Here is a 19391-nt window from a genome sequence, read left to right on the forward strand (position 1 = left end):
ATTTAATATACCATCCCTTGGTATGTGGCATACCACTCTACAAGAGAATTATAAGCAAATTAAATAGTGAAATAGGTGTAAGCCAATTTGATTGTGTTTAAGGAAGAGAGCTCAAACACTTTAGCACTGGTCAGCAGTGGTAAAGTGCACAGAGTCCTAGAGCTAACAAAAACAACTTTCAGCCAAAATTAGAGGGTATAGGTAAAATGTTTGGGGGAATACCACCCTAAGGCTGACAGGTTTAACATATGCCCCCTAGCTAAAATTGGGGAAAACTGCTCAACCTCCTGGAAGTTCCCACCACTAAGGCGGAAGAATCTGGGCAGGCCATCAACATTGGGGTGGCCTGATTTAGGATGTCATTTCACTGTGAAGCCCATTCTCTGTAGGGATATGGATCAGCTCAACAGTTTTGGATTCTCACCCCTCATCTCAATGAGCCATCTGAGGGGCGGTAGTCTGTCTAAACCCAGATGTAAGTCCCTAACAGGTATGGTCTTAGTTTCTTCAGATCCCAGACCTCAGGCTCCCCTTTCAATAGCATTCCACATCTTTGTCCTTGGAAATAGCCTCCTGGAGAGGAAAGCTACAGGTCTGTCTAAGCCCACCTGGTTCAGCTGTGATACGACTATCCCTATACCCCGCACTGAGACGTCAATCTATCAGTCTGCACAATTAATTCCTGGAAAAAGTAATTTGCCCTGATCACAGGGGATGTGCATGGGGTCTGTCCAGACCACCTTCTTGGGCTGCTTATTGTACAGCAGCCAAGTTAAGACGGCAGAATTGGTGCCACATGTCTTAAAACTCGTCCTATAGTAATCAGTGAGGCCCAGGAAGCCCATCACATTTGTTTTTGTTATTTGGGGGTCTCCCAGACCAGGATAGCCTCTGTTTTTTCCTGGAAGGGCTGTAAATTATCCTTACCCACCCAAGTACAAAAGAGAACCCAGCCCTATCTGAAACCTACTGGCCTCAATAGTCATGCAGAGCCTGAAGCACTTCCTGCACGGGGAACACGTGGTTCTTCCAGTTACTCCAGAAGGCAGCTATGTTATCCAGATAAGCAGCAGTGAAGGCCTCCATCCCAGCCAAGACCTGTCTCACCAACCTACGGAACCAAACCAAAGGACATCACTCTTATTTGAAAGTGGCCCTGTGTGGTAGAGAATGCTTACCTATATTTGACCGAATCAGTTATGGGAATCTGCCAGTATCCTGAAGTAAGATTAAAGGTAGTCATAAACTTGGCAGCCTTAAACTGATCAATGAGCTCATCAGCTCTGGAGGTGGGGTGAGAATCAGACTTGGAGACTGAATTGAGCCTCCTGTAGTCCAAACAGAACCTAAGTTTGGGGTGGTATCCAGTGGAGCAGCTTTGGGTACCAGCACACTGGGCTAAACAAGGGACTACTGCTTTACTGAATCACTCCCAGTTCCAGCATTTTGGAGATTTCCTCTTTGATGCTGACCCTTAATTTGTCAGACAGCCTGTGGAATTTCTTCTAGCCAGGCAGGTTGTCCCCAGTATCAATATCATGGGTACACAAATGTGTGGGGGCGTGGCTTGGGCACCAATGGAGGAGGTTGCCTGAGCGCTGGGCTCCGCGATCGAGCCTCTAATTATCCTGCCAAAACACCTCTGGAACCCCCATCTCCCCTTGCAAGACGGGGGAAGGGGATCCCCTACGGAGGATCTAAGAAACACTGCTTAATCAGCCCTGCAGACCCGGAGATGATTGCCGGCGCGCTACCCGGGGCACCCTGAGGGAGCAACTAAAATGGCAGCCGCGAGGAGTCTCTGAATCCTGGCACGACCGAGATCGCGATTAATCCCGCGGACCCTTGAGGGCTCTGATTCCGGTGCCGGAGCCGAGAGACGTGGCCTGGGGGACGGCTGGCGGCCGGAGGGTACTGCGCACAGTGCTGCCGATTGAGATCTGCCGACCTGAATCTGAGGGCCGCGCTAATACATTGCGGGCTCCCGCTTTAGAGGTGCGGAGCTCTGGCCCTCCCCCGCCGGGGCCTGGCTGAGGCGGTGGCCTTGCTTGCCGGGCCCATTGGGGCTATAGAAGCCTGCGGTGCGATCCCAGCATCGCGTTCAGCGGACCTCACGCCCTGAACGGTGTGCTAGCAGAGGGGGCAGCGGACCGCTTCCCCCCCCGGCCGCCAGTCAATCCGGAGAGCGGGGAGAGCCTCGGGATTCCCCCGAGAGACTTGAATGCTGGCTCGGTGATCTGGCCACGACGGGGGTTTACGGATCGAGGGAGCAAACTCGGGATCCCAGTTGGCCATTCTGCACATCCTGAGGGAACTGACCTGGGGGCCCTCGACTGGGGGGCCCCGTGGGGGGGTGACCCGGCACCTCGACACCCGGTGTTTGAAGATGGAGACCGCGGCAACATCCAAAGTGCTGGGGCCCAGACACTGAGTGGAGCTCCCACTGAGTTTCCCCCCGGATTCACGGCGGCAGAACACTGTAGTAACGCTTCGGAGACCACTTGGGCAAGTACAAGAGAGGTGACGGAGACCGCGGAGTGGGCACCGTGGAGCGGAGGCGAGACAGGACGGCGCAACCCCGCGGCAGCGAGATCGGAGGAACAAACTGAGAAGACTCATGAGGATACCTGGACACCATATGCAGATAGTTGGGGATTGCCCCTAGTGTCACTACACGGTGAGCCACGGAGGAGGCTGGCGACTACACTGAAGCGGTCGCCTCTTCAGGAGGGAGCGGAGAGGGGTACACCAGCGGTCGTAACACTGGGTGAGGGCAGCTAAGAGAACACTGGAAATGCTCTGTTGATACTGTGTACCCCACACGGGCACACCCTTCCTCCTCTTCCATCGAGCCCCTGGGCCCTGAACTACTCCTGGTACAACAAGAGATAAGCGAACAAGACATTGCTAGCGGACGTGCATCAGCAGGCGGTTGCAGTATAGATAGCGGTCTATGGGGCTGGAACTGGGGAACACACGAGACGGCCGCTGTGCTGGCATCTGACCACCTGGTATGCCTCAAGAAGGACTCTGAGTAATTGTCCCATACCACTAAGGCTACTTTGCTCCTTGCAATTCGGAACACTGCTGAGGTGCGGCTTGCCCCGTTTCGAACTGCTGCAACTGGCAACCGAGCACTTGTGGCCCATACGACCGCTTTCTAAGATCGTTCTCCTACGTCGCTGCTGGCGGCCCCTGCACTGGACGCACCTGGGTGGCGATTCAAACCGCCATTAGGACAAAGACCCTAAAACGTCAGACCGAGTGGAGTCACCCGACTCTGGGCAACATCTCCCTACCCAATAACCGCAAAAAGGACAGCATACCACCAACATGGGAAAACCTAAAGGGAATAAAAGCGGTGCTCAACCCACGTCGGATACTGAGACATCAGACAAAGGGGACCACCCTATCCCCGATCAATTGCGAGACCCTCAACTTCAACTTCAGCTGGACAATATCTTGACAGCGATAATGGATACCCGCGCGGCACTTCAACAGGATATTGCCCAAGTGGCCACGGGACTGGGTCTATTGAGGGCAGATCATGGTAAACTGACCGACAGGGTTAAGGTGATAGAAGATACGGTCCATACCCTGGCACCGGCGCAAAAAGCCCTCTCAACCACTATGACCAACATGCTGGACCGCATAGATGCGCTGGAGAGAAGAGCTGAGGAGGCTGAAGGGAGCAATCGCTGGAACAACATACGGATAGTAGACCTTCCGGAGAAAGTGGTAGGGAAGGACATGGTACGCTATCTTGAAGACTGGCTCCAGATGACGGTGGCGCCGGAGGGCCTGTCCACTTTCTACACGCTGGAGCAGGCACATAGAATTCCGGCCAAGCCGCCACAACAAGGACGACCTCCGCATCCGGTGGTGGCCCGACTGTTACATTACCGGGACAGAGATCTGTTACTCCAGAATGCACGCCGGAACGGCCCTTTTCAGGTGGAGAACAGTAAAGTCAACATCTTTCCTGACTACACATATGAAACGCAGAGCCGACGGACCTCTTTCCTGGCAGTTAAAAGAGAACTGAGAGCGGAGGGCCTCCAATACTCCCTACTCTTCCCAGCTAGGCTTCGAGTAATTGTGGATGATTCCACTAGGTTCTTCGATACACCAGACGATGCCTGCACCTGGCTGGAACTATACAAATCCGGTAAAGACGTTCTCGGCCAACGACCTAGAATAAGCTCAGAAGGTTTGCCACAACGGAAGTCCCGGCGGTTCCGTAATAGGCAGAGGGGACTAAGGAGGCCTTCACAGACGGCGACAACAACAGAGCGGCGAGGAGTCCTGGAGGTAGTGTCTGCCATATCGGGAGCGCAGAACTCTCCATTCCAGGAAGAGGTGGAATCAGGAGGGGGTGATGACCACTCCGACTCTGAGCGCTCAGAGACGGACAGTGTACCTTTGCCTGTGGTCACCCCGGCGATGGCAGAGGGCATGCTGGACAAAGGATAAGGACACCTGGTGAGCTGAAGAGGTTCGAATACGGACTGTGGTGGACTGTGTGCCGTGAACTGTGAGAGGGAGCTATTGTTTACAGATGGGAGATGGGTGGTCATTGAGATGTGTATTATTACTTGGGGCTCGGTCAATCAGCAAGGAGCCTAGGAATTGGGTGGCTACCCATTGGTAACCAACCCCAGCTTATTGCCCTTAAGGCACACCCACAGTGACTACTGTCGGGTTAGTTAAATGTTATTATTCGGGTGTGTTTGGATGGGAGCTAGATGGAGGTTCCTAGGTCCTGTTCTGGGGGGTTGGGGTTGTTCTGGGGTGTTGGAGGGAGGGCTCGTCATCGGTGTTGACGTCTTACTACACTTAGGATGTCTAGGGAATGGTTGGGAAGGAATGCACAGGTCACAGTGGGACACTGGGTGACTTAACCAATTTGAGATGTATAACCTGGAATGTGAGGGGGCTCCACACTATGACGCGACACTAGAAGATTCATGCCTACTTGGTACGGAGGGGAGTTCAGGTTGCATTGCTACAAGAAACACACTTGAAGAAGGCTGAAGGGATTGCATTACAGCATAGATGGAGGGGCCAAGTATACAATACCACATACTCAGCGTTTGCTAGAGGTGTATTAATTTGGGTTAGAGCCGGGGTCCCGTTCCAGGTAACCAGGCAACTCATAGACCGGGAAGGAAGGTTTGTCGCGATAGCGGGAAAGTTACGAGGTAGGGACATTGCCTTCTGTAGTGTGTATGCACCCAATGTTGATCAGCTGACCTTTCTGGCAAAGTTATCAGGGTCCTTAGCGCACTTCCTTGTGGGACCATTGTTAATGGGTGGTGATTTTAATTCGATACTGGACGTAGCACTTGATAGGTCGTACCCCCCTCTGGCGGACTCTCCGACACACCGTACAGCTAAAGGCAGAATGGAATGGCAGTTGAGATGGGGCCTAATAGATGCCTGGCGCGCGCAGCATCCGCAGACTCGAGATTACTCCTATTTCTCAAGTATGCATGAGCTCCATGTGAGGTTAGATGCGATGCTGTGTTCCCCAACTCTAATGCCAACGATTGTGAGAACTGAATATCTGTCGAGGACAGTGTCGGATCACAATCCTTTGTTGCTTGCCATGCAGTGGTTTCCTAGCGTTTCCTGTGTCCCTACCTGGAAGATGCACCCAGAAACACTAGAAGACCCCTTTTTTTATGGTGCGCTGGAAGAGAGAATTACTCAGTACTTTGAGTATAATGCTGGCACGACTGAGGCTAGAGCAACGGAATGGGACGCCTTCAAGGTGTTCATAAGAGGGTTTGTATAGGGAAACATGTAAGGGTGCGGAAAGTACTCCTAGATGACCTAGATAGAGCTGATAAGAAACTCCGTGAAGTAGAGCTATTACGACGTGGTCACCCTGAGCTACAAGGAAGGGTTAGTCAGGCGAAAGAAGCAGTCGCAGTACAGACGGAGCGCTTGCGCAGCTTCAACTATAAAGCATACACGGCTAGAACCCATGCAGAGGGCGACAGAACAGGGAACCTACTGGTTTGGCTCGCCAACCCCACAAAGAGAAGCTCCCCCATGGTGTCCATGCGCACGGCTGACGGGGATGAGGTATATACCCAGCCTGAGATCCTGCATTGCTTCACAAGATATTATGAAACTCTATACCAAAGCAAACTAGAGATCAGCACTCCAGCCATAGATATTTTTCTAGAAGGGCTCTGCTTCCCAGAATTAGATCATGAACAGGCAAAGGAATTAGGCAAAGACATTCAGCTGGGAGAAATACGACGCGCCATAAATCGAATGGCACATAACAAGACTCCGGGTCTAGATTGGTTGCCCAGAGAATTTTACGGAAAGTACATTGATCTACTGGCCCCTCGACTGCTAGAGGTCTATAGGGAAGCGAAACAATTGGGGCGGCTGCCACAATCCATGCGAGAAGCATTGGTAATACCCTTACTGAAACTTGGGAGGGAGAGCGGTGACACAGCGTCGTACAGACCATTATCGATGCTAACCACCGATTATAAAATATTAAGCACCATCCTAGCGTCCCGCCTTTAAGAACACATGACTACACTGGTCCAGAAGACCAAGCTGGTTTTCTACCAACGCGAAACATGACAACGAACATCCGCCGATTGATGTGGCTACTTGAGGGAGACCACTTCGAGGCCCACCACCCAATGATATTATCGGTGGACATAGAGAAGGCGTTCGACAGCCATGAGTGGGAATACCTCTATAAAGTGCTGAGGCACTTTGGTGTGGGAGAGGATTACTTGAGATGGACAATAGTGCTATACACCTCGGCGGTGGCCAGAGTGAAAACGGGCACACTAATATCGCCTCAATACCCAGTGGAAAGGGGACAAGACAGGGGTGTTCACTATCTCCATTACTGTTTGCGTTGTCAGTGGAGCCCCTTGCGATGTCAACCCGGATGGGAAACCACTATGGGGGATTACAGAGTAGAGTTGGGCAGCAATATATATCGCTATATGCAGACGACCTCCTGCTCTATCTCGAGGACGCCGATGGGGCCATGGCGGGAGTTAACAAGCTTCGGTGAAATTTCCGGCCTAAAAGTGAACTGGGCCAAGACCAGAGCGGTCAGATGGGAGCCATGCTGCCTCAAATATCTGGGGGTATACATCTATCACACGCCAGCCGACGTATTAGAGGTCAATATTGGCCGTGGAATAAGAGCGCTGAAGAGCAGTATGACCTTTTGGGCTACTCTCCCTCTGTCAGTAGCTGGCCGAATAGCACTACTGAAAATGGTGGCGCTCCCAAGGCTCCTATATTGCTTCAGAACATTGCCAATATGGATTCCTGCTGCTACTGTCCGACTTCTGAGGTCCATGATAGTGTCCTTCCTTTGGGGGACAGGACAACGTAGAGTAGCGCTAACAACGCTAATAAGAGCTAAGACGGAGGGGGGACTGGCGGTCTCCGATTTCGAATTGTATTACTTGGCAGCTCAATTGCAGACCTACACGCAGGAGATAGCACATGAATTCAGGGGACCGGAACATAAAAGGGGCCTAGGCATACCTCGTCATGTTCTTTCTTTTATAGCGCTGCAGCAGAAATTAGACCCTCGGGATCTCACGCAAGAAGAAAAAAACGATTAGATTATGCTGGAACCGCTCGCAGCGTAGGGCGGGGGTACTACACCCATACGCCCTCGATATCCCTCTAGGGATGCTAACGGAGTTGCCACATGGCGGTGATTGGTCGCAGTTACAAGATTGGGAGGAGGCCGGAATCCAGGTACTAGGGGACCTATATGAGGACGGGACGCTATTGCCGTTCCCGACACTCCTAGAAAGGTTTGATCTACCTAGAGGGGGTTTTCTGCTGCATTCAGCACTAACACGAGCAATACAGGCACATTGGAGAGATGGGTTGACGGAACCGAGAACAACAATGGCCTGCCAATATGCTATGATAGCGGCGGGGACCTTCAAGGCGGTCTCGTGCCTTTACTCCAGAATGAACAATGAAGGACTACCTCCTCTGGGAGTGCTGAAGGGAAAATGGGAAGCTGATATAGGAAGGGATATCCCCGAGACGGTGTGGATGCAGATAATGCGGAGGGCCTGGAAGAGCACACGTAACGCAAAATTCCAACTAGTGCACTTCTATATTCTCCACCGAGCATATCTGACACCGGGAAAGATCAAAAAGTATTTTGAGGTAGACTCCGCAGCGTGCCCCAGATGTATGAGGGTTGGAGTAGAGTTAGATCACATGCTATGGACATGCCCAACCTTAGAACCTTATTAGAAAGAGGTGGGAGACACTCTGAATGCGGTAACGGAGAGGGGCTTGGTATTTGACATGGCCGTGGGAGTTCTACACTGGTTCCCTCATACCCTTAAAAACAAGATCACGAGTAAATTTATAGATATGGGGCTCATACTAGCAAAACGAGAAATCACACGACATTGGAAAGCAGTGGTGGGACCTACTGGCACTAGGTGGAGGAACGAGTTTATTAAGTGGGCTGATGGGGAAAGCGTACTGAGATTTCAAACTGCACGACAACAGCAGAATGACAGAGCATTGGAAACAGCACAGGCATGGGACGCATTAGTGCAATCATTGCGTGACTATGGCACACAAGCTGAAACAGCGAACTAACTACACGATTGGAATGCATCCCCGAACCATGACAGGCACATCACTCAGAACATTACCTGTTAACTCCTGTACATACAGATCATCACGACTGAAACCAATTGCACACGCCGATGATGGGATCCGGGGAGGAGGGAGGGTTCATAGGGGAGTTTATTAAGAAACTGGGTAGGGCACACTGGGCTCAACCTTTAATGGGATTTTATATACATGATCCTGCCCACCTCTGGGTCCATCACCTGGGACTATAGCTGAGAGGGCCACTACCGGGAGCTTAGGAAGGCATAAGAAATGTAATTGACGCTGTATGATGTGTGAAACAAAACCCAATAAAATTTTTATAAAAAAAATAAAAAACTGGGTACACAAATGTGTAAACCAAGGAGTGAGGGAAAATAGTGAAGGAAACTGCCCCAGCAACAGGTAACAATCCCTCTGCTGTTCTAGGGTCAGGGTAGGGGAAAGTTTGACACCTTCCACTGATCCATCCTCTTCTTTAGATGGCAGGACATCAGGGAGAGGTTCTCTCTGCTATTACTCTCCATCATCTGTTGCCATCAGCTTGGTGAACTCAGACCGCTCATAATGCAGTTTGAGGAAATTGATGTGGAGTACCATTAGGGTTTTTGGGGGTCTTGAGGTCCACCAGGTAGGCACCCTCCTTCCTCTCAATTAACTCTTAATGGTATTGGAAGGCCCTGGCTTTACTGGCTCCATCACCCATACTTTCTGGCCAGGTTGAAAATCTACCAGAGTTACTGTCTGGTCATGCAAGATTTTAATTACTTCATTGCTAGCCTCCAAGTTCTCAGAAGCTTTCTTCCAGAACTGGGTCATCAAATGTCTGAGGGCTTGCATTTAGCTAACCACACCCTTAAGGGGATGGTTGCTTCTTGAGTATTTACTCCCACCCTGCTTTCATGAAACTGAGAGGTCGCCTTTCAGGATGGCCATATTGGAATTCAAATAGGCTAAACCTTGATCCTTTCTGTGGCCCACCATGTAGGCAAAAAGCAGGCATGTTAAGAAGATTACCCCTTCTCCCTCGTGGGCTAAGGCAGGCCAGTAATCATGCCTTTCGGTGTCTTGTTGAACCTTTCAACAAGTCCATTGGTTTGGGGGTGGTAGAGTGTGAAGAACGGGTAGGTTACCACACACATCTTTCATATGGACTTCATTTTTACAGACATAATGTTGTTGTCCTCGTCAGACACCACTTCCTTGGGAAACTCTACCAGGGATACAAATCCCTATCAGGGGCCAAGGTACTGCAGGTGCAGTCACAGACCTCAGAAGGTTTGTCTCTGGGTATCTAGTGACATGGTACACCAATACCAGGATGACTATGTTGCTTAGGACAAGCTTGGAGCCCAAGGGTCTTACAATGTTGATGCCTACCCAATCAAAGAGGATGCCATTGACAGATAAGGAAGACAGGGGAGCCTTCAGATGCTTTCCTGTTTTTCCACTGGGATGGCAGGTGAGACGGGTCTTTCAGAAAGTATCTGGGCTATCCTCATCTGGGGGCAAACAAAGTGTGAAACAGATGTACTGGCAGAAGAATGTAAGGAGGCAGCCCCAGTAGGAAGGCCCTGGAGCATTGGAGCACCACCAACACACATGTTTCCCCATGCCCAGGTATCTTAGGCTCACTATACAGGAGGTCATCCTACATATAAATGAAGTGATCACCAGAGGTATCACCAGCTACCTTGGCTTCGGACTGAATCTCAGGTGCTCTAGGGTTGAACATTCAATCTGGGCAATATAATACTCTGCTCTGGTGGGGTATCTCTCAGCTTGCCATCCAACAGGCTCAGGTAGGTAGCCAAGGTAGGGGATGTACTGCCCTGTAGACTCCTGGTTGACATCCTCTGGTGCTGCATCCACCTTTACCATGGGAGTTTTTAAGGTCTGGATTTCCATGCCCCCTGCCCTCCACTTTCTTGGCAAATGCCTAGGCCATTCTTCCAAACTACCTTGACTTCACTACTGGGCCACCATGGACCTTGTAGTCATACTGATTCACTCAGGCAGCCCTACCATTTTCAGGTGTGATCTTAGCTCTTCTTCCTTACAGGCAGCAGGCTCCAGGTCATTCCCTAACAAACAGTCCACAGGCATGCCAGGGCTCAAAACTACACTAAGAGAATGTGAGACCTCCCTCATTCAAAGGGTACCAGAGTTAATGAGTAGTGGCTCTCACAGTTGTCTGCTGCCACATCCTGGAAAATATATTAGGTATCACCTGTTTTGAGGGCACAAGATGATATCTGATAGCAGTCATAATGGCTCTTATATCCCTCAGAGCTTACACCCTCACTCCATTGATGGTCACTCACTATCTGTACTTGGACTTATTTGAAGGAATGTTGGTTTTGGACACCTTCTCTACATCACCCAGGGACACTTGGGAAACCTCAGCTGTCTCCCCAACACTAACTGGGGCCATTTCTTGTCTATGTGCTATACTATCTAGGGATATGTCCACCACTGGGGGCTATGCTTGGCTTTGCCCTTGGTGTGCCCAAACTGGTAACACTCAGAACACCTGGGAAAAGATTTACAATAGTTCTTGTCAATAAAGCTTCTTTTTCTGTTCAGATTAGTGCTAGGTCCCTAATAGCCCTTTTGAGGACCTTGAGAAAACCCCCTCCTATGTTTATCTCCCTTTTGCTTCTTCTTGTATGAGATCTGGCCACCCTTTTTCAAGTTCCCCTCAAATACCTTCTTGTGGGTGCTGGTGTTGGTTCAGCAGTCTGCCTCCTTAGCAAGCTCCCTGGGGTCACTGAATCTGAGGTTTTGGCTCAGCTCTGTAAAGTAAAGCCTGAACATATGCTCTATAGCAATCAAATTATGCAGTCCTGTGTAATCACTTACTTCACTACCCTTCACCCAACCATTAATAAATACTCCACTCAAGCTACTCAGGTCTTCTGTGGCAGCTTCTGGCTGTCCCTAAGCTGTTGCCTGTATCTCTCTTTGGAGTGAGCCCATATTTCATGGTCACAGTCTCTTTTATGAGGGGATACTTCATCCTGTCCCCTTTCTCTAGGCCAAACAGGGCTTCCCTCCCTTCATTAGTGGTGTGTTTCCAGAGGCTGCCCCCATACCTTTTCAAGGTCCTTATGCATCTCTAAGGCAACTGCATAAGCCTCTAACTAGTTTTGTGTGTCATGCACAGCAGCAACATTAGGCACCAGACCCTTTGTGATGTGGACTCTCTTTCTCCAGTGGACACTGGGGTAATGCTGTCACCATTGGTGCTGAAGTCAGGGGGTTGTCTGGGTTTGAGCTCTAGCTGCTTCAGAACCCATCTTATGTGGCAGCAGATGTTTCTTTTCAGCCAAGGCCCTCTCTTTCCAAACTTTCTCTCTTGAAAAGGCTCTCTCTGTCCCAGCCTCCCTGTTTTTTTCTTCCAGCTCCTTCTTTTCCAGCTGCAGCTTGACCTTCCTCTCCACCTTGCTTTCCTTCAGCTGCTCTGTTTGCAGGCCACAAGCAGACACACTGGTTCCTGGTCCAGCATAAGGATCCTCTCGGGTGAGTTGTGCTCATCCTGCAGGTCATGGCTCAGGATTGGGCCCTCTTCCTACTCCTCATCATTCAAGTTTGTTCCCTCCTCCTCTGTGTAATCCTCTGCTGTGGACTGCCACCTCTGTACTTCCTCACAACATCTGAGGGCTACTGGGGAAGCCAACTTTTTAGCCTTCTCTCATTCCTTCAACTCCCTCTCTCTGCAGAGCCTCTGCAGCTCAGTCCTGGTGAGGTAATCAAAGTTGAGCAGCTCCAACATTTTGGTAGAAAAAGTAAAGGAATTTTGAAAAGGAAGAAAACAGCCAAAAAAATACTAAGAAGAATTTAAAAAGAGGTCAACTCTGGTGTCAATTATTTATATGGAATCTTTGTGTTACCCGCCACTGTACAATACTGCACAAATACAAGTTCTGGATCCCATAACTGATCACTTAGATGAGAAATTAGCTTGGTGGTTGAGTGGGCTGCTCAGCAACCGCCACATTAGCTGTTAGGGAGAACGATAAAAGTCACTAAATTAACTCGTGCTCAATGCTTTGGTAGATTGGCACAAAAGCAGTTTGGCTTAAATTAGAGGCAATACGTAAAGTATAATGCAGCACACAAACAGTAATTAAGGTAAAACACAATATAAGAAAAATCCCACACCAATTTAGAGCAACAGAGTCAATAATAATAAATTATTAGACATCAAAATGACAAAAACCCAATATGTCGAACCTTAGTTATGTATTTTTGAAGTTTGAGGTTAAAACTAGCCCCTAAATGATCAAAGCACCAACTACTGGTATCTAGTCATGCAAGACAGTGTAAAAGGAAAAAAATGTGGCTGACCATGATGGAGTCCAAATCAGATACAAGAAGTGGAGTAGGGCACTGTCAGTGCTTACCTTCAGACTTAAAATTAATTTCAGGAAAAAGTGTTGTGAGAAGATTAAGTTAAGTTCATCGGGGCATTACTGCAGGCAGTGTCTGAGAATGCATCATCTCTAGAGACCCACAACAGTTCTTGACACTTAGACACAGTCATTCACGTATAGCAGTCCAGGAAGACTTAAAATTACCATGAATCTCAGTGTCTTACGCACCAGGATAAGGCACACAGACTGCTTTCATGCATGCAAACACCTTTTAGGGCTCAAGGCCTAAACTACTTAAAGCTCACTCACTTACTGTTGAACATCATTGAATTCTGCCTCAGTGAGAACATCAATCTCTTTCAGGAACAACATTATAAACAGATATAGAGAACAGCTATGGGTACCTGTTTCTCCCCTAGCTCTACAAATGTATTCATGGCTTGGTGGGAGAAGCAATGAATTATATAATGTAAGTCAGTAGTCATTCAAAATTGAGAGTTATGACCTCATCCACCACATAATTAATTGAGAGTAAGAATACCCCAATCATGAGTCTAACATGCTCACTTGAAACTTTTGATATTTAGATATCTCATCTCTAAGATATGTGTATAATTATGTATATTAAAATCTTTAATAAACCCACTTGGTCTCACAAATATCAATCAACAGAAACCATACATTCTCATTTATTGAGACCTACACACAGATTTAAATGTTCTGAATGGACATGATCTAATACAGACTACATAGACATGAGACTTGTTTCTTATATATGTCTGTCAAAACCATTCAGAAGAAATGAATTTAAGCATACCAAGATTTCATATTTTAAATTGCAAGACTTTGACATCAAACAAAGATGTATTTGATCATATAACTTTATTTACTTGCTTTAGTTTGTTTGAAAGCATTGTTGCATCTTTGTTGTTTGCTCTGGTGTGCACAATGGAATAAAACAAAATGATTGTCTATTGGAGTGGCTCAGGGTGCTCTATTCATAGTTAACAGAAGGTTCTATCTTAATTTTATATTTATATATTTAATTTGAAAGTTAAAATATTTCTGAATTTAATGATAATTCTTATTGAGTGTTATACTACGTCTCTGTCTATTTTAAATGAGAGTGAGTTGGTGTACTTGTGAGTGGGCATGGGTCATGCTAGATTCTAGAATTACTCAGAGATTCAGCTGGTATTCTTTTACTCTTTTTTAGTGACCTTTTGGGCTGCACTAACTCTAGATGTATAGTTTGTGAAAAGCAGTGGTTGTTTACTTTTTTGCATGGGTTTGAGTGTAAAATGACCCTCCATAAATCCATCCATACCTCTCCTATTTAGAAGTAAGTTTTCCCCATTTTCCAGCAGCCCCCTCTTCTCTAGTCACTTTTATATATAAACATGAGCGTACATGTGCCGAAAGCGTGCCACCTTGGCAGATATTGTGGAATAGAAAGGATAGGAGAGGTGAAAGTCCTTCTTATTTGTTTGTGAATAACATTTTGTAGTACAAAATGCAGCTTGTGTAGAGTACTCTAAGTGAGAATGAGCATATTTTTAACGGGACAGTACAGTGTTTAATTGCTTATGTTTATGCTCCTTCCACTACACCCTCAAAAAGTAATTACTCCAAGCCCTTGATTGATGAAAAATTCAGGCCATTTCCAGAGTGGGAAAAGATTGGGCAGAAGTATGTGAATGCTCTCAAACTGATCAGCATGTAGGTTTTCCCATTCTTTCAATGCACATCACTCCTTTGACCACCCTTGACCCGCTGATTATATTACATTTCCTCCTATGTAAAATGTCATTAATGTAAAGTCATTTTGAGTGGGAGTAAGCAATATAAAAATGTTAGGATACGTTTGGTGCATACATAGCAGTCAAATCAAATCACAAAAACTTTATTTGATTGCAAATTTCATACAATCATAAATGCACATGGAAAAAACATACATATTATTTTGCAGCATAATTTACAACATATTATATATCAGCTGCTGCTAATAACTTGATAAAATGATTAAAATACAGATGAATAATATAATATCAGCAAGGTACAGTATAAAAGATCAATACTAGTATTAATACACCATATGCAACTATTCAGCCTTATGCTTATATAACAATACTTTTCCTGAGGCTAACTTTTTTGCCTAAGAACATTGCTGTTTGCCATACAGTATGTACATTATCTAAGAATTGTATTGCAATGAATGCTGGTTGGCATTTTCTCAACCCCAAAGATTTTAAAATAGGGACAATTCATAACTTTCTCAATTAATTATAAAATTTACAAAATAGAAATACATGAATAGTGGATAGGTCTGAGTGGTTGTCACAAGGATACAATTGTAATGTACGTGCCCAGTGATTCATTATAGGGAAGCTTACAATTCTGTGAAGGATCCCAAACCTAAGTCATGTCAATAAATGCCTATTGTATCCTCCTGGAACAATTGTTAAATAAGGTTGAATACTAAAAGTAGTTAAAACTATTTGATTATGCTGAACACTAGGCTTGATAATCTCGGCTGAAAGTCTTATCGTATCCAGCAAGAAGAGGCCTTCTCTTTATAAATCCTTTCTTCTTACCATCTGCAATGTATTTGGAGCTGTAAAATATTCTAGGTGTCCCATATCATACATACAATTTCGGACATACCTAACCCAGGGTATCTTTAACACTGATTCCATCTTCAAGCTATCCATTAAAATATCCCGATTTAACTGGGTCTCTGTTTTCGACCAAATCCTGTGCCATAAAAGAACGGGTTCCATTTTTATTAGGTCAGAGAGGTATGGTAAACCCAGCTCAGCGTGGCAAGCATACGAGGATATGCTACTAGGGACTGACAAAATGTATCTCAGAAATGTATTTTCCAATATTTGTAGGGAATGCGTATCTGTAAAAAACCACCCCCCGCTCCATACATTGCCGTAGATATGCATTTGGCTTTGTAAATCTGCAAAGTTCTACAGGGGGTCTCCTGCCTAATCTCCTTGAAAAATGAACAAGAGCGTTAACGGTTCTTGAAAATAATAGTTTTTTTTGCTGATACAGCTAGAGTCCATGAATCGTTTTGATCAAAGAGTATTCCTAACTACGAGAATCTCTTTGTTGGCCCTATTACCTGCCCGTCCACAAACATATCCCTACATCTCTGACTGCCACGGCCACACCTCATTATAAAAGTCTTTGTGGTATTCACCTTAAGACCCAGGTCATTCATAAATTTGGAGAAACTGTCTAACACCATTTGCAGACCAATTTGCTTATGTGACATTATAACCGCATCGTCTGCATGTAAGATTGCAGGTATAGGGCGTCCAGCTATCTGAGGGAAATCTTTGTTATCCTTTAGCAAAGCGTCTCCCAGGCCATAATATAAAGATTAAAAAGGAAGCGGGCCAGCACATATCCTTGCCTGACCCCCTCCTTACAGGAATGGGGGAGGTACACCCACCGCTCTGGCCAAAGTGAACTCGCGCCTGAGCGTTACCATAGGAGCGTTTAATAAAATGTATAATCGAGGCTTCCACCCCCATGTCCTCAAGTATCTCCCAGAGCTTATCATGATTTACACAATCAAAAGCTGCTGTGAGATCCACAAAAGTTAAAAACAGCCTTTTCTTCCTTAACATGCGTATATTTCACTTTAAGGATGCTTAAATTCAAACTCTGCTCCATCGTCCCTATGCCCTCCCGGAAGCCATATTGGATGTCAGAGATGACTTTATTATACTCAGCCCACACATGTAATTGTTCAGAATATTTCAACCCATTACCTTAGTCAAGGAGTCCAGTAATGAAATGGGACTATAGCATCCCGGGTCCTCATGATTTCCCTTTTTAATTATTGGTGCGATGACCGATTAAGCCCAGGTTGGCAAAAACGGTGCAGAACAACTGGTGTTAATAACCTGTGTGATAGTTGGCCCCCATAAGGCCATATTCGACTTGAATAGATCTACCGGGACACCGTCTGGGCAGTCGCGGCCGGTAGTGGGAGTCCTTGCCGGGCGGTGATGTGGGGAGGGGGAGGGGCAGGGTGGGGGGTAGTAATGTATGGATTACGAACCTTAACAGGTATGTAAACATAGAAATACATAAAACAAATTTTGTTGCGCGCACTGCATTGCATTTGGTGATGCAGTGCACACAACAAAATTTGTTTTATTTATTTATATGTTTACTTACCTGTTAAGGTCCGTAACCCATACATTACTACCTCCGACCCTGCCCCACCCCCTCCCTACGTCACCGCCCGGCAGGTACTCCCACTACCGGCTGCGGCTGCATCTGGGCCGGGAACCTTCCCACCCAAGCTTACATGGATTGCACGATTCACTTCATCCAAAGTAAATTCAAGGCCAGAATATCGGTTCATGGAATCCACTGTAGTAGCTTCTTTATCTATATCAATTTCTCCCACCCCGTTAAATACCTTTGGGAAGTGTTCTATACATTGATCTTCACTTATCACAATTTCTATTGTGGAGCCATCTCCAGGGGTCAAAAAAGGTGCTTTAACCGCTTTCCTAAATCCCGCACCATCACCCCTTAAGGAGGCTGTATGGAGAGACTCCCATGCTTCATTTCTCAAAGCCAGTTTTCTATTCTTAATGGCTAACCTATATTCTCCTCTTGCCTGCCTCACAATGTCTGGGTTTCTTGGGTTCTTATGTAAAACGTCTTTTAAATCGGAGTAGACTCGAGTACAGCTTGGGTCGAACCATCCCTGTGTTCTCCCTTTTTTGTGCATTCTGAACAAATAATGCCTTCCTTACAGCGCCTGCTATTACTTGAAAAGAAGGCAAAATGCTATCTAGGGTGGCTGTTTCACTGAGGCCGATCTCACAAGCCTGTTTACAATTAGATATCACTTGCTTGGTAATCGATAGGGGGTCCAGCACTGACCAGAGCAAAGAATAACCATTTGTCCTATCGATTACGATATTAGATCAAATATGGTCAGCTTTTGGGTCGTCTATCAGATTTCATTAACGGCAAGGATATAGACAGACACAGTGGAAATGATCACTCAATGAATTATCATCGACATAAAAAGTACAAAGTCGCGTTGCATACTTATTCTACAATGATATAGTCTATAGTGGAATTTAGCCCACATAGCAGTCATACATTCAGCCACTTGAGAGCTAAATTTAAAAAGGTTTAGCTATGAGTTATTATGACCAGCTCTCCAAGTACTCTTTATTTACGAGTAAACCAAGAGTGCTTTACGATTAAATCACAGCAAAATATTTGTGAATTGGGTCCTTAAATTGTAAAGTAATGATGTAAATGGAAATTACTTTCTGAACTGGACCCAATATTTCGATCAAGACCACAAAATTCTTTCACCAAAGCTAGTGCATTCGCTTCGAGTTCCAACACAAATGTTCTTCCACTTTAAAGCCAACACAGCGGGAATGAAACTATGTCAATATGGCATGTTAATTTCTCCAAAAATAAAACTGATGTTTTTGCACTCAGCTGTTTTGGAAATAAGGTTTAAAACCATTTAAAAAACAACAAAAAAATTAAAAGCACTTCGAATCAATTTCATCAGTCATAGGAACTGCCCTTCGCATTTAGGATATCTCCGATTTACTGTTGGGACCTATTCTCAGGAGCCTGGCTAGAAAGATGATATGGATAATTTCAGAGCACATTTTTTAATGTATTATAAAATGTGTTATGTAGATTTTATGTCACTTTCTCCGTAGAAGAAAATGTATATATTAGTCCTTTTACCGTGGCAAAACGCCAGTGTTCCACTACCATCCCCGCAATCCAGTAGATGGAAATAATGTGCAGTATTGTTGGCTCAATTTTGAAAGGCATATTTAAAGCCCAAGTGATTATGAAATGATGTGGCATTTCAAAGTCAGCTAACCCAGCCTAAAATGCAATTCGTGTAGCATGGTGTCATCACTGCATATTCTTCCATTTATGGGAAACCGGCGCGGATCATGCAATGAACATGGGAAGGAAAATGTATACTTATAAAAAATTATTGTAATGTCAGCATTTCTGATAACACTCAACAGCTTTTTTGATATTATCTTTTAGACTGAAACACGACTCATGTTTTGAACGAAGCTATGTTGTATCATTCGTCAAACAGTATAAACAAATGTATTATAACAAAAACGTATTGTGGAACTCTGAATGAAATGATTCGATAGTTTCCATCTTTTGCAATATTGAAATGCATTGCCAACAATGTGTATTTGTCTAGGGTTCGCTAAGTTCATTAAGGAAGGTGGGATGTCATTCAGTCTTTCAAAGTTGTAAATTATTTGTATGAAATAGCCACTTATGTTTTAATTAGTATTTTGTTTTAGCTTTGCGTTGGGT

Source organism: Lissotriton helveticus, chromosome 4_1, assembly GCF_964261635.1.
Source record: "Lissotriton helveticus chromosome 4_1, aLisHel1.1, whole genome shotgun sequence".
Lineage (NCBI taxonomy): Eukaryota > Metazoa > Chordata > Amphibia > Caudata > Salamandridae > Lissotriton > Lissotriton helveticus.